This window comes from Numida meleagris, chromosome 4 (assembly GCF_002078875.1).
Source record: "Numida meleagris isolate 19003 breed g44 Domestic line chromosome 4, NumMel1.0, whole genome shotgun sequence".
In the NCBI taxonomy this organism is placed as follows: Eukaryota; Metazoa; Chordata; class Aves; order Galliformes; family Numididae; genus Numida; species Numida meleagris.
This window is the reverse complement of record NC_034412.1, coordinates 67009733-67035304: the sequence shown is the minus strand read 5'-3', so window position 1 is coordinate 67035304 and position 25572 is coordinate 67009733. Positions and strand designations below refer to the sequence as shown.

Below are 25572 nucleotides of genomic sequence, written 5' to 3'. Positions count from 1 at the left end.
AGTTTAAAAACTTTATCAACTTTGCTTTCTACAGCATACCCTTCTACAGATCCCCATATTGTACTTGAGTGTGCTAATAAGAATCTCTAAGACTGGAAAGACTGATAATCCCCTGAACGTATGAATGCTTCCATGGCTTTTTTTATTCTCAAACTTGTACTTTCTCTTTGTTCATTGAATTAGCTACTGTTTTGGTGTTTTGTTTGTTTGTTTTTCCTGAAGTTTTTCATTTTGACATGAGCATACTCATATAGACCCCCTGCTCAGAGCTCTGCATTCCAGCACTGTTGGAATCTGGATGCTCCATGGTTGATTTACCTTGAGGCTGAGTCCTATGAAAAAATTTTATAAACACTAATTTTAATAATAGAGTGCTATTCCCAATAGCTATTTAATTTTTTTAATGATAGGCACTGTGAGAATTATTTTAGAAGCACTTGCCATATAAGAACTACACAACACGGTCTTTAGTAGCCTAAAGCTTGGAAGAACAAACTTTCTAGTGGGATTGAGTTTGCAACAGAAGGATACAGCATAGAAAGGAGGCAACTAAATTTCTGCTATTAAATGGGGTGCAAGTAAATTAGTTGATGCTTTCTTGAAGCCCAGTTGCTGCTTTCCCACTACGTTCTGATAGTTCTCCAGAACAAACAGGGCTAGTTTCTGATATGGGACTGAAGCTCCAGGTGGAAGTAGCCAGTTACTGCTGCTAGCTTTTCACCTGTAACACATCAGATGGTATTTCTCAAGTCTCCCTCAAATAGTATACAGTGTTTTTAAAGGAAAAAAGCAGAGCCCTCACAGGGCAGACAGAGTGGAATGGGGAAATGACCTTATTACTGTTAAACTGTTGTAACATTTACTTGATCATTGCTTGTTTCAACTTAGCAACTTGTATCAATTTTACTTTATTTGGAAGCAATTTGTTTTTAAGAACCAAAGCTGTTAGAAACATGTATCACTTGACAGTCTCAGTTTCAACCCTAAAAAGGAGTTTCTAGTTGTATGGTTATCATGAGAACATAAACCAAAGTGCAGGGTAAAGATGGTGCACAACATTTCAGATTTATTGCCTCCCAACTGATGACTTGTTTGAACAAGGAAAACAGCTGACAGTTTCCGTTAACGTTGAGATTTTTTATTTTATAATGCAAGGTAACTTAAGTGCCTAGTTTTCCTTATTTCTGCTATGCATTTCTTATGACTTAAGACAAAATTGCTCTGTGCTTCCAGAATGTCTAAGGTTTATAGGCCTCTCCATGTCATGGTGTTCTCAAAGCTATTGCTCTAACATAAAATAAAGTACAGAAACAGTGGTAGCACCATGCACATACAGAGATTAAATAGTTTTTTTGGGGACTCATTTAATTCCTTTTGTAGAAAGCAGGTTTAAGATATTGTTATTGTTTAAAGGAACTTTATGCGGAAGACTGGCAGAGCTTGTCAGAACTCTGTTATATAAGTATGCTAATAACTTAAATTATTATTTATCTTGCCTAGAATATGCCTGTGGCCAAAGCTTCTAGCAGCTGTGAAACTGCTTGAGAAAAACATGGACATACTAAATCTTTCTATGCTAAAACTTACAGTTTAGCTTTCATAGATAAAGATCTTGTTTTGATAAAGATAGATAAATTTTGTTTTTATAGATAAAGATTTTGTTTTGGTGTTTAAAATATCTTTTGATCTATCTAATGTAACCGAGTGTTTTCTTTCCACTCTGTCAACTCTGGTGCTACTTGAGGCATACATTCTGATTTCAGAATAGCCTTGCTTTGGCATAGTGCTTTATTGCTGGGGAAAGATTCCACTTCATATCCTGCGATGCAACTTTCTCTACTGAATAGAAAAGAAAGTATATAAATCTAACAGATTTAGTTTGCTAATTCTAATCCCCATTCCTTCTGAGTGCTGATTTAATTTAGTCTGATTAGTGAATTGTGCTGCTGTTAAATTTCATTTTGGTTACTTTTAACCCTGCTGGAGGTTAGAACGTGCCTAGCTGTTGTCAATGCCCTGCAGTTAGGGCAATGTAGCCAAAGTTTTAAATTAGTGATGGTTGACACAATACAACTTTGTTATATATAAATTCACAAGGAAAACTTCAAATCTGTAGATTTATTTAAATAGCTGAATGTAACTTGTAGTTGAGCGGAAATGCTTTGTTTAATCTTAAAAAGGCAAGTGAGAAAACAAACTGATCCCTGGTGACTTTCAGTACATCAAAGGTAGTAAAGACGCCAATATTTGTAAACTGTACATTGAAAATTAGTGTTGAGTCATTTACTTTTTATAAATGGAGATGCTGGGGAATTTCAAAGATCCTCTGCCTTGCTTTCAAAACTAATGTGTGTAAGCTGAACTCCTTAGATATTGAGTGCTAGCAGTGGCTTAATTTGTCCTTGTACCTTTTCCCATGATGTTGGGAATCCTTGAAAGTCATTTCCAAGCTGGGTGCAAAAAAAGATTTGAGTATAGGCATCTAAATTCAGAAAAGTGTCTCTGGGAGCCAGAGCTCAGCTGTTACTTGATCTTCAGTTCACCTTGGGAACAAGGATTTGTTAGTCTGGGGATTATAGAGGGAGGAAGGGTTAAAAAAGGTTATCATGTTGTTTTTGCATGTACTGAGAAAGAATTGCAGCTTTGGCAAGGCTAAGCACATTAGTACCAGTTCAGACCAAAATGCAAACAAAACCCACATTTTCTCTGCCTGAAAACTAGTTCTGCCACCTCTGCTTTGAAAGCATATTTAACACCACCCACAGGTTGAGTTTTTAAATATTTTGTTGCCTTTGGTATGGAAGTATACATAAGAATGCTTTTGCAAGATTGCTATGGGCTAACAGTTTAACTAGTGCATTTAGTTGGTTGTCTTTCTCTAATTTGTGATGGATCTTAACTGTGTTTCCCACTTCATTTGTGATTCCATACTCTAGTAGGCTATAAGCTTTTCCTGGTTGCTTGCTGTGATCTCCTAACTGAGCTGGAAAATATACCACAGACAGGAACCAGGGCATCGGTACACAGGAGTCCAGGTTGTCACTCCAGCATTTGTGTATCTCAACTAATGACTATCAATGAAAAAAAACATAGCCACTGTCGCAAGAATCAGGTCTAAAAGGTATGCTAATAACTGTTGCATGTATGAAGATAAGATTATTAACTTAATTTGAGAATGCACGCTGCACAGGTGCTGAATATTGCTGTGCTGTGAGCTTTGAGGGCCTGTGGTTTGTCTTGGATTTGGTGTAGGGGAACCTCTCAGAGATCTATACTGGAATACTTAAGGCTTTAGAGGCAGATTGCTTGTTCTAAATAAATACAATATGCTGGTTTATAAACCACGATCATTGCTGAGTAATGTACTGCAATATCAGAAGGAGATGTATTATCTTTATTGTTAATAAGTCCTTATGAATGTCTGTCAATTTCAGGAAATGTACTGGTGGTTCCTCAGCCAAAAACAGACTAGTAGAGACAGAGATATGTTACATGCATACTTTTAATTACATTTTGTTGGTAATTTTATTTATTCAGTCCTGTAAAATCTAAAATAGATGCAAGAATGCTATTCTTGTTTAAGTGATGCAATTCATAATACCCTTCTAAGATGGATTAGGTAACCTTATTTAACTCTATCCTCTCGAGGTCTTTAATAACCTTAACATATCTGTCATTCCCATCTGCTTTAATTTAAGGCTGATTATGTTAACATGCCTTAAATCTGGAAACCACCTGACCATTCAATATTGTTTTAAGCAGATACAGCTTATAGTGTTTTCAGAATACAAACACAAAGCTTGCTATTGTGAAGCTAGTTGATTTTATTGGGCTTGCCCTTGTTTAGTCTACATGTGAGCTTGGAAAGCAGTTAGCCATTTTGAGAAGCTTTCCTTTGTTCAGAACCTCCCCTCCCCCAGACCAGCTCTTGCTGGCCTGCCACTGTTCCTGTAGGTGTCGATTTTCTGAATGTGTGTGCCCTGCAAAATGAGAGTCCAGCTGAAGGGAAGGCAGGAGCAGTGAGCTCAGCAGCTGGCTGGTCAGACTTGCAAGGAGCTAAAGTTCTGGTGCTTCACAATGAGTAACATTTTTGATTTATGCCTTATTGTGCATGTTGTGAATACCTGATGGGCTAGTGAAGGCTGCCATGCAGATTAGATAGGAAGGGGCAACACTGATGGATACAAGCAAAGGCTGCTTTATTACCTTGTCAGTATCTGACAGCCAGACTTGTAACGTTGATGTGCTGGAGTATTTTAACTTCCAGGGATTATTTATTTTCATTATTTTTGAATGCTTCACTCAGAATAGAAGAGATATGGGTATAGTCATAGTGTTGCTGGAGTTGGTTAAAGAACATAGTTCAAAGAAATATTTCTGTCATGCAAAATACAAGTTTTTGGAGTGATAAATTAGAGGGACTGTTAACTCTTCCACATTTACTGTCTCATCTCTTGAGAGACTAAAAGCTGGAAGAGCTGGTTAATCACGGGATTCTCTCATTCCTGTTTTTCCTAGATCCTGGCTTTGTTTATTACTGAGATGTGGCACTTCTTTTATAAAAGAAACTGCTGTTGGTGCTAAATGGCATATCTTGTTGCTGATCTATGTGAGTATATTTAAGCAATGTGAAAGTGCACAGTTGCTCTAGCAGCTGAGTTGAGGCGTGTTGTCCTGTAGTATATTATAGCCATGTAGGTGAAAGTTCTGTGGAAACTGACTGTTTCAAATGTGCATAGAAACATTGAATATGGCCACAAAGATTGTCTTAGTATAGTATTGTTGTTAAGGGTTATAATAGACAAGCAGGTATTAGCATGTTGAATTCTTTTGTTCACTTCCGGGAAAGTTTAGAAGATCTGTGGACTGTAAGTGAGCTTAGGCAAGGAGCTTGGGAGATCTCTCTCCTTGATAGTGAAAGAGATAACATACATCTGGTGATAGTGTCATAGGCTTTTTAGGAATGTGTGTTTCCAGTTCCAGCCTCTTCAGTTCATAGACTGTTCCTGTATGGTTGGAGTTTTTACAAATTACTTTCCTGAGTGATTGTCATAACAAAATTTCTTTTAAGCCTGTTCCTCAGAGTGAGAATGCATCTCCTTTATCAGACAACACTTTTTTCATTCCTACGTGAGCTTTTCTAAGCTATCGTTCTTGACTTTATATCTTCAGGTACTTGATTCTGGGATTGTAAAGGATGCAATGAAATGTGTTTTTACTTGTGTTCCTGTCCAGTGATTCTCCAGGATCTCTTTGTTAGGATAGCTTAATATATTTAGCTTTCATTCATTTCCCATGGCAGATGCTGCAAGGTAACTAGCCCTGTAAACTAGCTGTCTGCTGAAATGCCAGTTTCACACATAGATAGAAGCAGCTGATCAGATCTTAATTTTACTACACTGGGTTTTCTTTAGATGTCTGGCATAGCAAAGCTTTATCTCTCTCTAGATTTTAAACTTCTGCTTTCCATTAAAAGTAATGCCATGGTATTCTTGATATGGTATATCACAGAATTGTAGGGGCTGGAAGGAACCTCTAGAGATCCAAACCCCCTGCCAAAGCAGGCTCCCTAGACAAAGTTGCACAGGTAGGCATCCAGGTGGATCTTGAATATCTCCAGAGAAGGAGACTCCATAACCTTTCTGGGCAGCTTGTTCCAGTGCTCTGTCAATTTTACTGCGAAGAAGTTCTTAAGCACAATTGTGTGGAAATTCCTATGCTTCAGTTTGTGGCTGTTTCCCCTTGTCCTATCACCACGTGCCACTGAAAAGAGTCTGGTCTCGTCCCTTTGCCTCCCACATCTCAGATATTTATAGGCATTGATCAGATCACCTCTGAGTCTTCTTTTCTCAAGGCTGAAAAGACCCAGGTCACTCAGCCTTTCCACATAAGAGAGGTGGCTCTCCGCTGGACTCTTTCCAGGAGATCCTTGTCTTTTTTTGTGCTGTATCTATGCTGACTATGCATACATGATACAAAAAATTCTGCTGCAGAAATTCTTAATACTGAGGTGTCAACGGTTTACGGGCGTTAGGCCCGATTCTGCAACAAAGGGGACGGGGCACCCAAGGGCCCACGCCCCGGGAAAAGGGGAAAGGGGAAAAGGGTAGGGAGATGGCCCTGAGAGCAAAGAACAGCGGCAACAATCTGAGGAGAAACAAACTAATTTACTAAATACGATATCGGAATGCAAAACAACACACTATAATACAATATAATTACAATTGAAGCTGATAAATCCAATACAGAGAGAGAGAATGTCCTAAAATCAAGGTAGGCCTTACTCTACTACCGACGATAAGACAGCTGGAGAGCGAGGTGCTGCCAAGATGAGAGACGGCGGAAAAAGGGGCGAGGTCTCGTGATCTGCAAGTTTTTATACTGCGAGCTTCTATCTTTTCCCTCCGGCTGGAAAATAGTAACAAAGGAGCAAAGTACCGTGGGGACTGTAATAGTCCTTCTCTTCTGAGAACCAGGTATATCCACTACATGATGTTATGATGTGGAATACCAATAACCGAAAATCACAAAACCATGACATGAGGCACCTCTATTCAGTTCAGAGGTGGATAAATCCACTTTCTCCTTCTGTTAAAATATGGGTAACATTTTGCTTCTGCTACAAGATGGGTAAAATTCATCCTTTTCTAGGCATAAGCTGTTAGGAGAGTAACAGCTGTCTGCTTCTGAGCAGCTTCTGTCTCAGCACACTTGGGTTTTTGAAAGGCTTGTGTGCTTCATAAGATTATAAATTCCTTAGATGAGTTCCTAGACTTCACTACTGAAGCTGAATCCCTGGAGGCTAGGCAAAGAAAATGAGGTGCTAGATCCTATTCATCCAGCTTCCATGGAAATATGAGTTAAGCTGTAACACATTTCAAATGTTCTCTTACTTGGTATGATTAAATCTGGATATAGAAGAAGTGGTTGACTTGGAGTATACTAGCTTTTGGTGCAAATTTTCATCCTTGAGAAATCAGATGATTCTTCAGTGTTCATCCAACTCGACACTTGGAAAATAAGACTGATTCAGGAATTTAGATTCTATCACCAAGCTGGTAAACAATACAAATCTCTATTATACATGCTCAAATCAATACCTAGTCTTATGTTTTAGATTTATCTGAATTCCTCTTCCTAATGTTTGTCCTCTTCCTAATGTTTGTCCTCTTCCTAATGTTTGTCCTCTTCCTAATGTTTGTCCTCTTGAGTTGTTAAAGTCAGTTTGCAATGTTAAGTACTTAAAATTAATAAGCTTAGAAAAGTAGCTGAAAAGACATTGACAAGTCTTTGCATAGCCAGATTAAAAATACATGCCTCAATGGAGATCTCAGCTGTTGACTTCTGATAGCTAAATTTTAGGGAAGACACACCCAGAAGGTGTTTAAAATTAAGTGAATAAAGTAGATACTTTCTCTGATAGTTCGTCATGTTTACTAGCTTTTAGCTGTTTGAGTAACCAGCTATCAGATACAATATTTCTGTTTAAATGCTTTGCTTTGAACAATACAGTTTTTGTAATCTATCCCGTTACTATTTGGGTAAAATCATAGGAAGTTTGATGTCAGGGAGGGAGAACTCATCTTTAGATGGAGCACTGAAGGATCAGTTGATGTCATAAACGTCTCTTGAGGCTCTAATGTAAACACATGAACTCAGTTAAGATGAAGCCAAATTTTTTATACGATTACTTTCACTTTAATGTGCTTATTAGACTTAGAAAGTGGTTGTATACAAATTTCATGTAAAAAATATTTGGATATTGAGTTCATTTTCTGTAGAAATGCCTACTTTCAATTCCAACTGTAATGGCATACTGTTTTTCTATATGCAGGTAATGCTTACAGTTGTGCTATGTAAGCTCAAAAACTAGACCCTATGTTTCATGGCAACAGACATGAGGAAACAGAGGTTTGCAGCCCTTGCCAGAAAATTTGAAACATACTAAATACTTCAAAAAAAGTGGGTGAATAACATTTGTGCAGACCTTGAATTCTAGTGCTTCAGAGTCCCTTAATAAATTCCTGTATGCATTTGGTGCTTGTGACTCCACAGTGGTATAACTCAGGCTTTTGGATATCCAGGAATTAATCTTTCAATATCGGCTTGTAGAATAACTGTAGGAATACTGTACAAATAAGTATTAGAATCACTACTCATACACAGGAAAATAATTATATTGTATAGACTTAGGTGTAAGAGTCTAGAATGTAGAAGAACAAATCTGTTTTACTAGTCCATGCAAGTGCTGTTCTACTAGAGTTAAAAACCATGAGGAAGCTTGCTGTATTATTCAGAAAATGATCTGTGTCTAGGGATTCTCGAAATATTTCTCAGCTGTTGGATCAGTTTTCTCAGTTTTGCTGGCAGGGTGAAAGTGTATTCAGGAGGAGTAGTGAATGAATGGTGTTCTTGGTGAATGGTGTAGCAGTTCTTTCAGGTTTCCCATGTGAAAGTTGAGGAATCTGTCCTGAGTCATAAATGAGATGGAGAAAAATTAAAATGTCCAGACACAAGGTGTTACAGTAACTTGGTGAAATAGAAAAGCTGCAGCTCGTACTAGATTTCAAGGACTGGGCTGGGCAAGTAGTGTGATGTGCAGGGAAGAGTGGAATTTGTTCAATATGCACCTCAATTTGCTGCAGCAAAAAAAAGTTCTAAGCAATCTCCACTGAAATAAGGAGCTATCGGTAGAGTTATCCTACTTGTTTAGCTCAGACTCCTAAAATAACTGTAATGAGTATTTTACCGTTAGTCACAATCCTTGCAGTGTTGCTGAGAAAAGCTAAAATAGACTGAATCCATACCATGTAATTACACTACATTTTGTAATTCATTTGCTCTACACTGACTGTGAATATAATCACATCTTATAAAATTAATAGTAAATGCTTTACTGCATCTTCTTATTATCCAGACATTTAACTAATGGCTGCTTGTTTACTCTATATTTCCCAAGAAGATGTTTTTCTTTATGCTGCCTGCAAAAATATACAAGTCCTACTCTGGCAAGGGCCTTTTGCCAGTTGCTGTGAAGTGCAGGCAGACAAATGAAGTACTAATGTCCTGTTGTTAGATATGCCAGCACCAAAATGATTCAGAGTATTCATCCACATATGGATTTACGTTATTCATGTACATAAACATTGTATGTAGTTCCAGGTATTAAGTGATGAATTTGGCCAAGAAGCTAAACCAGAATATAAAGGCAACGCAACATGATATGTATATGTACACTGATTTTACACCTGAAACTTATGCAAACGTTTTTTTGCTATAAGTTTTAGTTTTAGTTTAAAAAATAAGTGTAAATAACTGTAAACAGGTGCATGAGTGCAAAACTCTTTTTTTTTTTTTTTTAAGGAATTGGATGTTAGTTGACTACCCTGAACTGTTTGTTCTAGAATCCTATAATATCAGGTTAGGTGACAGATTTGACTGCAATGCTGAAAAAGAATTTAGAGCTCATTTCTACCTCTGCAACAGATTTTGGGATGTAAAACTACAAAGAAATTTGTTACTTAAAACTGAATACTATCATACTTGCTATAATGCCATTGCACTCTGTGCTCAGTTTGCCTTCACCGTCCATAAGGGAGAGCTGGAGCCTTGGTAGTAGGTCCTAAATTAGATAACACATTGAGCTGTCATCTGGCACTATTAGTGCCATTTATAAGGTAAGAGTTGGGTATCTTGACCCATCATTGCTGAGTTACAGTCATGAGGCCAGGGGAAAAAAACCTCTTGTGAAGTTCTAATAGAAATGGTTTCGATTTGAAAGAAATAACTTTGCAGCATACTGCCAGTGAGTCTAAGGCTGAACAGGATTTTTGACCACAAACATAGAGCTACACAAAAAGCTGAAACTTAAGTTTCACAATGTTTGTTAATATGTACATACTGGATTGTAGCAATCAATGTTTTAAAGAGCTCTCATTAGTTCAGTTTTGAGCTAAAAACAGACAAAAAATCTGAGGCTGAAAAGAATGTATTTCTTTCAATGGGTTGTGAGTTGTCGGATTCAGATTACTTTAAGCAGCTATGTAATGTTGCAAAGGTGTAATGCTAATGAATACAGATTCCAGGACAGAAGATACTCTGTGCTGAAGTAAACTGATATTCTCATGTTTCTATTAAACCTTTTCCCCTGAAAAGACCCGAGACAACATCAGATATTGTGGGAACTGGCTTGCTTTCAGAGTTTTGGTCTGGCCTATTCATATTTTGTGAAAAGGGATGAATTGAGGAAGGTATAAAAATATGAATAAAGATTTGTTGAATTGAGATGACTGAATAGACATATGCTTTTGAGACTAATAGCAATAAGCATCTTTTAGCCTTATATTGGCATTTGGATATATTCAGAGAACAGAACTAGCCTCATACAAGCTAACCTAGGACAAGAAGTAGCTCAAAAGCATTTATGCTATGCTGTTGCTAGATCAATTTGCTTTCACACAATCAGATTGCTTCCTGACCCTGAATGTGTGAGCCCTGAGAACTAGTTTATTTTCCTCTGGATATTTCTGGGGACGTTTTTTTTTCTGTGCAGACTTTTTATTTCATCATTCTTAAGGCAGGCCATGAAATTATCTCAGTAGTGAGAAGGAGTCACTTACAGTAATAGAACTACTGTTATTATTCTTTCAAATTGATATACAACTGAAATTTTAGTCAAAATCTCATTGTACAATCATTTTGGTTTCCATCTGTTGCAGAATCTTTTACCATCAGCTGGTTTGAGTGCTACTAAAAGCTGTAGCAAATCAGACTGCTATCCCTTAACCATACTGAATCTCTCAGTTCATTTCAAATAAGTGCCTAGCTTTTGCCTGGATGACAAACTAAAACTGTTAAAATGTAGTTATGTTAGTTAGCTATTTGATATGTCAGCTTGTCAAAGGGAAAACTATGTGTGGGATGGGACAATTTCTGGATTCCTCCAGTGCTGGAGGTGAAGAAGGCAGCAGAAGAATTCACCTTCTATCTGACACTTGCTAAATAGTATGGGCATGTTAAACCAAAATTTTAAGTTTATCTGATTTGTAATGCTAGCAGCAACTGGTTGAACTTGAAATTAGAAGCTGTATGAAGTGTTTTCTAGATTTGGTTTGCATAAACCAATGTTTCAGTTGGTTGGTTTTTTTTATAAATGTTATTTATAAAAAAAATATAGATAGATAATGAGCATAAAGTATTAAATATCCTCCACTGCAGGGGAAGGATGTGTCACCTTAATTTACTTAACTTGAAAGTAATTTTCTCATTTGCAACACCTTTCTGTAGAATGAGGCCAAGAAGGCACCTGCGTTCTGATATGGCTTTGGTAGAATACAGGTAAGACCACATTCTATGTGCAAGCATAATCAGATAGCTTTTCTACAGAGCTGGCATTCATGTGGGTGTGTAACCCTTTATGGTCATCCAGACATTAATGGATGTGAGTCTTGAAATTGGATCAGGGAAAAAGTACTTGTCAGATATTTCTAAGATTTAGCTTTAATGTACTGACTTTATGCTCTGCATTTTTACCTTCCTCTTGGGAAATATTTTCTTTCATGATGAAAACAAGAGTCAAAAAATAATTTTCTCAGAATAGTTTTTCTGAAAGGGATCTTTAATGATAGTGGATTCTCATTATACTTATGATTATAAAGTTGTTACTTGAGCCCACAGGATATTTCCTGAAAGTGTCCCATAGCTGAAAAGTTATTGTGCAGTAATATAACTTTAAGTGCAGCCTTTGTGAAGAGAGTTTGATGGGAAGAATGTATCAGTCACATGTGTAAGTCTTATATGATGCTCACTCATACATGAAGCTAAATCAAACAATTAAACAGTTTAACTACTGGACTGTTTATGGAGCTGGATGAGCAAGCTATTTTTAGCCCACAGAAAAAACTGCTTCCCAGACTTCAAGTTATAATGTAAGAGAGGGTATGTAGTAGCTCTGTAGTTTCTAACAATGTATAAGTATCTAGAGTCTAATCCTAGTGTGCTGAAGTTACCACCTTGCCCATGGTAGGGTGTTGGAACTGGATGATTTTATGGTTCCTTTCAACCCAATCCACTTTACGATTCCATGGCAGAAGGTTTAGTTATATAGAATAACTTAAGTACTCATTATAAGCCTCCAGACTGATGAATCTGGCATTCTGTATGCCACTCCATGATCAAAAGAAATCAGAAGCTCTACAGAAATGGTCATTTGAATATTACTTCAGTTTGATTATCACATTCTTAACACAAAAACCCATTGCTTTTTTAAAGTCAGCATATTTAATCTGATATTATATACCTGGTGTCAAGGACTCAAATGAGATGGAGGGCTGATTGAATAACAGGAAGGATTTGAAGGTTTGTTTCAGGCTGGACAATATGCTAATTTGTATTTCATGCAAAGAATTGCCTACTAAAAGTCCCCATCTCTGGATTCTGTTTCATAGTGACCTTAGCAGATGCTCTCTCTCTATGCAGCTGTAAGAACAAATTAGTGTCTCTATTAGTCTTTGTCAGAGTTAAAGAAATAGCAACTTTTCTTTCTGAAAAATCTCTGATATTGTACAAATACTCAATCTTTTTCCTGAGTTGTAACCAATATTTGCTCTAACCTGTCAGCTGATATGTGATATTGAACCCAAGAGTGACTGCTCACACATCAGGTGCCATCCTCAAGAAGCTAAACTCATTCTAATGCATGGAATGACTAGAACTAGGGATGCTGATGTCATTAAACAGAGTAGTCTCAGCTGGAGGCAATGGGTGAGAAGGCATTTCCTATGTGGGTGTGAGGCAATAGAATCACTGCACATTGCGGTCTTGTCACTATTCAAGCCTGGTGAACTCAGCTGCCTTGTTGGAACTTACGTGTCTACACTAGAGAGAAAATCCTGCCTGCATGACTCACTTAAAATGTGAGAGCTGCCAGAGGTCTGTAGTTAGCCAGCCCAACTATGTCAAGTTTCTTTGTTGCTGACTCTATGGAAGTATCTAAAGTGAATTACTCTGCTTGATTCAGGCTTTTTTTAAAATTGTTGTTATTCCAAAAGAATATGAGGAAACTGTAGAAGATGGTAGGTATGCTCACCTCTTCCAGAAGCATTTCAGACTTAAGTGGGTTTAGTATGTTAGCTCAGATGCCTACAAAGGAATAGGTATATCAAATATCCCTTTCCTGAATATGAGCATCTGCAGGAGATATGTGAATACATGAACAGAGTAATATGGAGTTATTTATTTTCAGTTATTTGGTTGTTGTCTTTAAGATTTTATGTTAATCAAGTTCAAAACAACTATTTTCCTCTTAAGGTAGGAAAGAATTTGGGGTTTTACTTGCTGACTTATAAGTAATTGTAGCTGACTAATAAAGTCTATTAGTATGGAACATGAACAACTTACAAATACTCTAGTAAGTGATCCATTTTTCCTTGCAAAAATCAGTATAAATGATATTTCACTTTCACAGTATTCTTGTGTGAATTCACTGAAATGATTATAAGCAAACAGGAAACTGCACATAAGTAAAATCAGAGGTAGCTATACTGTGCTTATATGAGTTTGTTGTCTTAACCAGATTTCTGTATTTACATATGATATTTTTTTTCAGTTATATTGAGTCAAAATCCTCTGGCAGTAGAGCATTTTCAGAAGTGCATTTAGAGAAACATTAAGGAGCAATGCATCTTGTTCTCACTGTATTGATGTGGCTAGTTAGAATTTTGATTCTAGCAATAATGGTGCTTATGTTAGGAAAGGCTGGTACTGGAATATTATTGCAGGAAATGTGTATTCACCATGAGATTTATTGGTGTGGGTCATGTGCTAGAAGTGCACCTGGCATGAATGTTCTGTAGCTTTTTTCTTAGCTTAGTTCCAGCAATAAAAATCAGTTGCACATTGCAGCACGTATGTGTTTGCTAGTTTCTGAATAACATCACTGTACTGAGTTAAGTGCAGTACCACAGCTCTGTGTCAAGATACAGTACACCTCAATTCCTCCCACAATGAAGTGTTATGCCAATTTCAGTGTCCAAAAGGAAGCACTATCTGTAAGTTGTGTATGCTCCAGAACATGAAGGAACAGTGTATATTGATGTGTTACAATACTGTAAATTGTTACAGAATTTGAACATCAGAGGATGTAGCGAAGAAAGCTTGATGACATGTTAGATCTGCTTTTCAGAACTGCTTGTTTTCCTAAGAGCTGCTCTAAGAATAAATCAAAAAGTAGTATGCATTAATCACACCTTTATGAGAAAAGTGTCTAATATCTGCACACAAATACTTTTTACTTTTTTACTTCTCCTTTTTACTTCAGAGGTACGTGTATCTTCATAATCACATGCATAAAAACAAGAATGTAGCAAAATCAAATTAAGAATTCTGCAACACTTCTTAAGGATGTGTTTTAAAGGAAACTGGGATCAATGGTGTCAGGAAAGCTATTTTCCCTGGGGTGCTCTCTCCAGAAGTGTTACTTGGTAATAATGATGGTCTTTCACTTACAACAGTTAGAAAATGTATCTGTTAAAGATAGAGTAACTTATAAAGTCAATTGTAACTTAATTCTGTATCAGGACTGTGTTTTGCCTAGTACAGAAAAAGCAGCTATGTTGGCTTCTGCTACTGATGGCAATGAAAATACAGCAGAATTTGTGAAAACCAGAGACTGTGGTAGCCACCCATAGGACTTTTCTCAGTTAATCTTCATATGGTGACCTCAGTATGAGGTTGATTCCTAGTGAAATTTTGACAGCTTGTCATTATCTGCTGGCAAGCTGAGTTGGAAGTCTGTTCCATTACTAGGCGTGTTACCTAATTCGTCAGAACTTTCCCTTTTTTGTGTGTGTGGAGTGGACAAGTCCCAGGAGACAAAAGGGGGGAGAGCTGTAAGTACAATATGCAAACACGGGAATGTTGTGGAAGGGAGGAAAAAGCTTTTTCTTTTGCAATGTTTTCTACAAACGTGTGGAACAAAGTAAACTGGGATACATTAATAAACATTAGAATACATAAACACTACACTGCTTCAGGCTAGCTAATAGATAGCTCCAAACAGGTATACTTCTCGTGAAGATTCATATTTATGATCAACTAGCATCATGATGTTCTCTGTTGGTTTTAATGCTTTAATTAGTCTGTTCTGTTTTTGCTGTCTGTTTTCTGTGACCTTGGCTGTCCTTGGATGGGCTTATTGTTTGACCCTGTTTTACAAAATGATGAGTGTATCTGTTGTTTGCAAGTCTTTGACCTCATTTTAGTCTTGTCTGGAAGATTTTTCTGCTGTATTTTTTGCGTGACCCTTGTTAAGCAATCTTAACAGATTTTTTGCTAGGTCATCTGTAGCCTCTTCAGCAAGTGTATCAGGGTCAGTGTATAAGGAGGTAAGTCAGTTCTGCCTCCAGCATGGCCTACCTTTTTAGAAATTGAGTTTTTCTGCCTAGCTGCTAGCAGAAGCTGGACAGATTTCTACAGACATCCTATTCTGATTTGGCAAGCTTGTCTAAATCAAGCTATTACCATCAAATACTTACACATTTGCTTTTTTGAGTAAGAAATAAATTATCCTGCAAAACTTTCAGTGACTGTCATTGCATGCAAACTGCTTATAAACAGATAATTGAGGAAATCCTTTTATGACACTGTATTTCCTGACTGATATTTGTATTCCTCTGAATTTGCATGTTCCTTTATGTGATACTTATTCTGAAAAGCTATGCCAACTTAATGCTGAGTTGGATTACTTTTGGATAATTGGTAGTTGCTCCTCTTTGTGAATCAAGTCACCTTTAGCATTACAGTGAATGCAAAACAAGTACTCTTATGCTGTCTATAAGCAAAGCACAGGGTCTTCTTTGGTCTTTGACAAGTTCCCTCCCACTATTGATAGGTGCATCTAGGAAAAGATGAGAAGAATCATGCTAAATATTTAACTCTGAATTTCTCTTTTCCTGATCAGAAATACTGATCATTGCACTGATCCTACCAATATTGTGGAACAAAGCAAATGGATCAGAGTGCCCTTGATCCCAACAGTGCTGACTAACATCCAGTGTATGCTGTGAGTTGCTTCATGCTGGTTTATGGGACATTTTGCATTCTCCAGTTCCTTGGTATCTGCAAACAACAGCATCCAGAACAGGGATTTCTCCAGAAGAAAACAAACAAAAAAGAATAAAACCAACAACAACAACAAAATTGCGGGCTGATACTGCTGATAGTCTGCCTGTGAATTTCATAGTGAATAAGACTTTAAATCGTGATGCATTTCTCATGGATGGAGAGGCTATTTTCTCTAGAGGAAATACTGTCAGAAACTGAGTGTTACCTGCAATGTTACCTGCTGGAGCAGGTCTAAAGAATGGCAACAAGGCTGGTGAAGGGCTTGGAGAACATGCCCTACTAGGAGCGACTAAAGGAACTGGGGCTGATTAGTCTGCGGAAGAGAAGACTGAGGGGAGACCTCATTGCTCTCTTAAAATACCTGAAAGGCGATGGCAGTGAGAGCAGAGTTGGTCTCTTCTCACTGGTGACGGGTGACAGGACAAGGGGAAATGGCCTCAAGTTGCACCAGGGGAGGTTTAGGTTGGATATCAAGAAAAACTTCATTACGGAAAGGGTTGTTAAGCACTGGAATAGGCTCCCCAGGGAGGTGGTTGAGTCACCATCCCTGAATGTATTTAAAAACCATTTGGATGTGGTGCTTGGAGGCATTATTTAGCGGTGGGTTGTTAGAGCAGTATGGTTAGGTTGCGGTTGGACTTGATGATCTTGAAGGTCCTTTCCAACCTGAGCAATTCTATGATTCTATATGTGACTCGCTGGGAAATGCCGTCAGTTCAGCACGGTACTACGCAGGCATGCTACAGCTGAGTTTGGCTTTCACAAGGATAGAACCTATTTGTTGGGTAAATCAGTTCAAGAGGCGTAAGGGACCTGCTGGGGAAAGTTTATTCTGCTTTTAAATGGAAAGTATCCTGAATGTTACAGTGTAGCAGTTCTTGTGTTCTAGCCCCAAGCATTTTGAGGTGTTCTTCAGAAGTGAGAGATTATTTAATAGTGTAAAGAGTCTGGGCACAACACACATAAGTCTGCAGTTTTTGCAAGGGAAAAACCACTGTTATTCATTTGGTGGGGAATTAGAAAAACTGACCCATCATAGCTATTATCTTTTTTATAAATTTCCGAGGACTTAGTTTCATGTTGATAATCTTGTCAGTTTCTTACTGTAACTCCATTTACTTCTTTCAGATAGATCAGATTCTGACTTTCTACTGTAGTTTTGATTACATACTAAAATCAGGCTAATTTCAGAACTGCAGGATGTATCTGAAATGAAGCCTTTGATTCTTCCTGAGGGGAAAAAAAAGAATTTTACCTGCCTTGTTTAAGGAATTAATGTTTTGATGGTTTTGAGTGAAATGAAGACTGTAAGAATAGAAGGTGTTACTGTCTGCCTTATCCTATGAGTTTGTACAATCAAATAACTGTAAATGAAAAGGATTTCATTCTAAATGAATGCTACCTAACTGTTCAGAGTTCATAGCATAGGGAGAAAAGTCTGGGTGTCTACAACATAACAATTGCTGCAGTAGATTTATTTATTTGTTTCTTTCTTTTCCCAGTGGCCATTATGTGTATACGCATAAGTACATTTATAAGTCACTCAACTAAATCTCTTGTTTTGTAAAACTCCAGAGCTTTTTGTAGAACTTATGGTTAAAATGCTTTTTATAATTGTATATTTTATTTTATTTTTTTCTTCACTGAGACCTTGTATTTTCAGTTAGAAAAAGCTTTGACATCAATGAGTTTTGTAGTTCTGTTACTACAGAACTGTAATCAGGTATGGAAATAGTAGGAACTTTCAATACCTGGGCTTTTATGGCACAATTATTTTAATGAGAAGTATGCAACTGAAAGAACAATTTGCCAGTTTCAGTTAAATTCTTATTTATGTGCACTGAACTTAGGAGCTATTTATGATCAATGGGTCAAAGTATGTTCTTGAATATGTTGACGCAACAGCCCTGTATGTTGTGTTACAGCTTCTGTACAAATTTGAAGGAAGAAAACAACCTTTTTACACAGTTTAAGGAAGCATTTCCCTTAAAGCAAGATGACTGAATTACAAATGCATGCTTTTTTACAGGGTGGATCACTGCTATCAATGTGAGTAGTGGGAATAGGCCTTTTAAAGAGAAACTTGTGCCGAAGGGCATTGATATCTCCTATGACTACCATTGCTAATTGGCTGGATTTTTGTTCTGAGCAGTTAGCCTGCTGTGAAGCATATGGTAAGTGGTTTTTATTTTCAGTATACTTGAAGAATTGTTTTGCTTAATGAACAAAAAAGGCAGTTCTGCTCACTTAAGGGCAGTGATTTGGATAATGAAAGTAACTCCTAAACAAAAATTTGTTGAGAAAGCAGTTACTTCACTTTAGGACTGTTTGCCTAGGGAATACTATGAAGAGCTCTTTGGAACCTTGGGAAGGAAGAACTAATCTAATAAATGAGGGAGAAAAAAGCATGAATACTGATTTAAAAAATAAAAACAAAAAGGGGTAGGCAAGGATTTCCATGTGGAAGAATGGCAGTTTGAGCAGATTGATGTATTTGCCTTTCCTGCCTTTGAATACTGAACCAAGTGAGGGCAGAAAAGCATCAAACAGCTGTATGACATCCCTGGAGGAAAAAATGTTGATGCGACTTTTCGTTCTAGATTTTTGCTGGATTTTTACATGTATGTGGGGTGGACGTTACCTTTCCTCAGCAAAATTTAAATTCCTGTCAAGGACAGTTGAAATTCTGTTTCTGTTCGACACATCTGTAACTTAAGTAATGCTAATCTCATGAAGGAGCTGCATTCTAGTGTCCAATAGTTGAAATTCCCTTCTCCTTTTTGTAAGGTAGAAGCACCATTTAGATTGGCTTCAATCCAGCAATGAAATGAGCTAGTTAATTTCACTGTATACTTTAAAACAGAACTTCTAACTGGACAAGGTTTATCACAGACATGCTGATCCTACAAAGGAATTATTTGCTATAGAGACTTTTCACTTCTGCTGATTAGAAAACAAACAAACAAAAAAAAAACAGCAACACAAAACACCAACATTTATGGGAGAAAACATAAGAAATTGGCAAAGGGTATCATCAGAGGTAAAAAAGCAAAACAGAAAACTAAGAACTAACAAAACATATTGAACTTAAGGTTGTCTGTGCATTTAAAAATCAGTCCCATGGGATATCAGCAATGAAAATCTCTTTCAGAAGCTTTACTTTTATGCATGATCAGTTTTCTGGGGTTTTTTTTGTTTGTTTACTACATATTATATTACATATTACATTTTCATGGAAAAAAAAATCTGAGGTCCTTTAATGGTTCATGTTTCAATGACCTCTACTTACTTTGTCCTTCTGCTTTCCCACTTTTCATTTTGGATCAAATTTTTATTCTGTGTAGCTCTTAATTTACATGTTTCCTGACTGTTCTAGATGGTCATAGATTTTTCCACTGTCTGTTTAAATCAGCAAGAAACCTCAGTGCTGATATATGATTTATCGGTATAGATTTCTGTTCTTCCTTAAGTCATCTTAAAAGTAGTCCTGCTTACAATTAGAGTTCACACAAGGGAAGATAATACATTACAGAGATATAGAAGCAGTGGGGATTTCTTTGTAATCTGGTTGTTCTACTGCCTGGTTAACTGTTAGTGTACCTTGAGACTCATGGAAAGCTCAGCTGAACTTTTTTTGAAGAAAAAGAAATGCTACTGGTATTTTGCAGCCTGTCAGTCTTCCATATGCGTCTTCCTTATCCACAACTTGAAAATTCTCCTGCCTTTAGCTGAAAATGTGATCAGGTGACCTACAGAGATTCCTTCCAAAGAGATTTTTATTGACTTCTTGTTCTTTCACTGCTGCGTTAAGGGTTGTAGTTTATTCACAGAATACAAGGATCTTCAGGAAAAAGGAGGAGGAAAATTGAAAAAAAGTATATACTGAATCTAAACAATGCAAATCTACCCTATATGATAAGGTTCAAACTAGGGAGGAGTCTCATGTAGTTAGTTTTGCTCAAAACCTTATCTGTGCTAGAAACTTAAAGAAAATGAGTGCAGCTGATGTGGTAATAGAGCAAATGCTACAGTACTGTGAACTGGGTTTGATTTACATAGTTATGTGTGACCTTGCAGATACTGAATATTTTTCTTCTGAGGAGAAAAAAAAAAAAAAGAAACATTATTAAACAGTAGGAATAATAATTTTAATTTTTTTAACCAGAAAATACCTCTACCTAAAATACCCTTAAGCATTATAGGAAACCATCTGCACTGACATTGATATTCTGTTAGAAATTTACAACATAGATATCAAAGCAATCCTCAAAACCTTTGGGCTTGCAGTGTAATAGTAATAAGAAAGCATTCTCCAGGATAATTTCTTCCAGCTCAATAAGCAGTGGCCTTACTGGAGGTAATATTCAGTAGTAAATGTTCTTGTACAGGAAATAGAATTAAACAAATCCAGTTTTCTACTTTTTTTATATCATGTTATCTTGCTTTTTTAGCTATTTTGCTGCATACAAATTTCAGACAATTATCTTGTGTTGCCTCTAATCAGTTTGTATAGGCAAACATGTAATTTATTTATGCACCAAAATCTATGTTGTGATAATACCATGGTTTTTTGGAAAGTTGTTAGATTTATCACGTTAATCTGTCCCTAACCAGTATTTCTCTGCCACCGTGCATTTAGACTAAGTTGTAACCAGCATGTACAGTCATTCAGGAAATCAAAGGCTTCTGTGGGTTTTTAGCTCAGAAAGTGCTGGCACTCACTTCTTTATGACACACCTGTATAGGTAAGATTCTGGAGATGTATTCCTTAATGATGGGTCCAGTCTAGAGTTTTACAAAAAGTACTCATTTTTGTTTATTGATTACAGTGCATCTTTACCCGTTTAAGTTTCTTCTCCACTAATGTTGAGCTCTTAGGGACTTGACTTCCCACATGTTCTCTAAGTCTGATTTCCCATTCTTGCTGCTGAGTAATTACACAAAATTTCTCCTAAGTTGTGCTTAAAGGAATAATCTTTTCTCAGTTTCCAGAAGATGAAGTGTTACTGCCTACACACAAGCAGTAGCTCTTGCCTTAATGCTCTTGTGTGGATTCTGAGGCTTCTATAGCTATTAGGAGATAAACACTTATGCATGAAATAGGGAGGGATGCAATCAGTTATGAACTCAAAATCCCTGAAGCTTCTGTAGTAAGTAATACTTTTTCCAAAAATGCATCCTCCATAATATTTTCCATAATACAAGTTCTTAATAAAAAATATTAAAATTAAAATATTAAAATAATAATTAGTAAGCTTTTATGGGTAACAGTGTCTTTAATCATGAAACCTGGAAATTGTTGTCAGCTCTTTGGACAATATATGTAGTTCATAATAACAATCACCACTTCATGCTCAGTTAGCACTGTAAGATGAGCAGTTGAACACAGGAATAGCTTGTAAATGTTCTATGTACTGAGCAGAAGCAATGCGGAAATGTTAAATTGCATGTATGTGCACTAATCATAATCGTGCACATTTCACATTGGTTTTCTTTAGAAATGATCAAGTGTATGCATCATCATTTGAAAGCTCAAAACAGACATTTTTGTTTAGCACACTCTGAAATTCAAGCTGTGAGTGTAACCTGGGCAAAAATGAAAAAAACGTATTTTATGTTCTACCATTTTTTTTCCCCCCGTTTTTTAGGACTTCTTATCATCTACATTCAAGAACAAACCCCAGTTCATACATAGAAAATAAAAAAGCCCAAAGATTGTGGTTACATTATAAAACTGACCTTGTAGCACTACAGCTAGAAATGTTGATTGTGTAGCTAGTTCCAAAGTTATAGTTTTTTGTTGTTTTTTTCTTCTGCGTGTTTTGGTTGTTTTGTTTTTTTCTTTTTTTAATTATTACTTTTATTGTTATTTAAAGGGGAGTGGATAGCTCAAGATATCAGATAGAATTATTAAGAGTTACAGCTGCTCAAAGGCTTCTGTACCTCTGTGGAGAACTGAAACTAAATGCCAGATCTGTTTGGTCTTAAGACAACCCATGGGATTCCCTCTCATGCACAGATGAAATTGGAGTGATGTTGTGCTATTTCTGCTAAAGATTTCTTAGAGAATACCTATTTCCAGATTATCTGTCACTCTGCAGTGTACTTACTATAGGAACCAGGTTTAGGTAATTTTGTATTATGCTGTTGAGTGAAAGCATCTAGTCATCTGGTGTCATGAATTTCAGCTCAAGATAGCATTTGTCACAATGCGGTATTGAATCCCAAGTTGTGCTTAAGAAATGACAGACATATTACAAGCTGGATAATGTCTTAGAGCCTCAGTGAAATTATCACTATTCTAAGCGCGCTAAGTATATTGAAAATGAATGATATTAGCTTAGGTTCAGACTATGTTAGTGTGATTGGAGCTCTTTTCTGCAGCTTGAAGATTAAGAATAAATAAGTATCTGCTGGTTTACCATATGTAGTGTATTTTCTGTCCTAAGGGCCAATGGCAATTGATAGTAGCAAAAAGTGCATCTACTTCCTGAGGAGCCTGTAGTTCTGAGCCAAACAAGGTGCCTTATCTGACCTTACATATCTTATAAATTATGTGAAATTTAGGACCTTCAGTTGTGAAACTTCAAACATCTTTTAAGATCGATGAGGGTAAAAAAAAATAAGGAATAATAAATAAAAATCATGAGGTTAAAAAAAAAAAGAACAAAACTAAAAGAGCTTCTGCCTTTCAGTTATATTCTAAAGTTTTGTAGAGCCTCAACATAGTAAAAAGAAACAATTCAAGCCCTATTTGGAAAGAGATGCTGTCTATATTCTAAGATTAGGATTTTTTTCTTTTCCTAAATTGAGTCAAGGTAGTCAGATCAGATCTTGGCAGAATGAGCTTACCTCTGTCACAACAATCCAGGAAGGGGGATAAATGGAAAAGATACTCTGAGCACTTTATTCCCACTCTCGCTTACCATGAGGACTTAATGTCAACTCCTGGGAAGTAGTAACTCGTGTTTTACCAGCTTCCAGCAACTTTTGAGCGTACCATATGCAGATAAGGGGAAAAAATACTTGCAGGGAGGGCTACAGATTTTTAAGTATTATACGTTTAATTTTTGAGTCGAAGTTATAAGACCTTATAAACTGTTCATCTGTGTTCCAGAGTTATTTTCTACAGTGAAAAACCCTTCTACTGAGAAAATACTTGTCTTCTGTAATTGTACTGTGTATCCATTAAACTGAAAGATGTCTTTAATTGTGGCCACTCAAATGCATTGAACATCTTTTCCTTCATCTAAACCTAAAACTTGGTCACTACAACTTCACCAGTCTTCCCATACGACATATAGCAATAAATTTCTGGTAGAGAATTGTCTGATTTGTCCTATGCATTATCACAATTCAGGAACAATTTTTTATTGATCCATTTGGTGCTTCCTGGAAAGGTTGAGTAAGAAATTGATCTCTGAATATACGGCATAAATCTCTTTTTTTATTCTGAACTACTTGGAAAATGCCTTCCTCCTTAGCAAGGAAGCGGTATGGGATCATACTGATTATGTTGTGTCTTGAAGTGTCATATTATTTCATGTGAAATTAGCTAATTTATCATCTAAAAACTGTGAAGGGCAAAAATGTTTGTTTGAATTTCAAGCTTTTCCCAATGTACAATGTTCCCTGCTATACAAGGAACTTCAATATATTTTTAAAAGATTTTTCCATACTTGCACAGATTGTGTGCAGGAAAACTTCAGGAAGTGGTTAAGCTTGACTTTTTGGTACAGAAAAGTTACAATTGCAACTATTAAAGTTGTTTTGTTTTTTCTTTTTTTTTTTAATGCCTCACAGATAGTGGAGAAAGAATAGTTTTCTGACATTTTCACTGAATTTGACCTACAGTTAATCTTGACAAACACTCCATTCTTTGGAAGCGGCCTATCTTCAGTTTTTTGTCTCATAAAGAGAAGTGCAAATAACATTAGTATCCCAGGAGTGCTTTTTACTGCTTAATAGAGTATTAACTAGCTACATAAAGAGGAACTCCAAGTAGAACTGTTGTGGAATATTAAAGACTGTCTTACATTTCCTTAATTCTGCAGAATACATGCTTTCTTTCTTGTATATCACAAATGTTTTCCAACAGATGGAAGTTCAATTTTTATGTATTTTTTATTTTTTGATTAAACTATCTGCCTCTTTAAAGACTAGGTCATTTCTTATACCCCCTACATCTCAAAGCAGTTGTGTTATGATGCTTGGGCACTAAATAACAGGACAGCAGTATTTATGTTTTGGAAAATTTAAAGTACTTCCTGGGAGTTCAGTAGGTCTTGTTTGTTTATTTTTTTTTTTAGATTGAACATACAACATCAGCTTTATTTTTGATGAGCTGGACTTTCTTGGTTGATTGCCTCTAAATGGAAATAATGATTTTTTTTTTACTGTCAGCAACGTTTAGTTACTCATCTTTTTGTCAGGCAGGGTCTGCTGTCTTGCTTGCCTTAATGGACATTTGTTGAGATACCAGCAGCTCAGTTCTTTCCAGTGCATCAGAGATGCCCTAAAACATAAGAGGAATACAGAATGCTATTAATGTTTCTTCTAAAATGAAATACCTGCATTTAGCGAACTGATCTCAAATTTTGTTAGCAAGTATATTAAATATAGGTGGTTACAGCAGAACTGGTAGGCAGCTACAGCACATTATTTTCAGATGAGTTTCAAAGACAGACTGTAAATTTACTGTTGTATTTTTCAGATTATGCACTGCAGGAAAACAGCTAAAACTAAACAGCAAACATAAAACTTGCATCACTGCAGGAAACCTGGGATGGACTTGGTGGATAGTAAAATGATTGTGCTGATATATTGATGCATTTTGTGCCTAAAGTCTAACTTCTCTGGTTTTCTGCAGTGAGTGTTGTATGTACCCAGTAACTGAGTAAAAAGAAATTAGATGTCGTATGCATGAAAGTGGAAACTATGCAATACCTTCTGAAAAGTACTATCTATTTTTATTATTTGGGCTAACTTGGTATTTATTCTCATGTGCACTCAAGTGATCACACACACAAACGTTCAGATTTTCAGATTTGGTTGATGGTTTCAGGATCAGGAGTAGAGAACTGAAGTTGTTGCTATGCCAGTGTCTACCTGCATGCAGAAACCTGGCATGCATTCACTTTAATTCTTGGAACTGTTGCTGTGCTAAAGCTGTGCTTCTGAGAATGGCAGGAAAGTACTGCATTCTTCTCAGGCAGCAGTTCAGATTTCCCCAGCATAGTGATATATTCCCTGGAAATGCTGCCTTTGTCCTTAAGAAATGTAGATTAAAACATTAAAAAAAAAAAGACATTGTAGTAAGCCATCTAATATTTGTCATACAACTAGATGCCGCTTACTTAAACATTTATGACATGAAAACGTCACAAATAATTCTGTATAGTCAATACAAAACAAATGTCAAGACAGAGTAAATTGGTATGTCAAAAGATA

General features: G+C 36.6%; 1 protein-coding gene across 4 annotated transcripts in view; it reads left to right on the top strand.

The window, feature by feature from the left end:
• The window catches only part of SORBS2 (sorbin and SH3 domain containing 2), a 194750-nt gene that overhangs the window by 4299 nt on the left and 164879 nt on the right, over window positions 1–25572 (top strand). For 2 of the 4 annotated variants that reach the window (XM_021396833.1, XM_021396832.1), the window contains exon 2: window positions 18152–18296. The gene's annotated coding sequence lies outside the window, so the exon portion shown is untranslated. Of the gene's footprint in view, window positions 1–11286; window positions 11338–18151; window positions 18297–25572 lie in introns of all 4 variants that reach the window. The other 2 variants (XM_021396835.1, XM_021396834.1) reach the window with 2 other exon arrangements.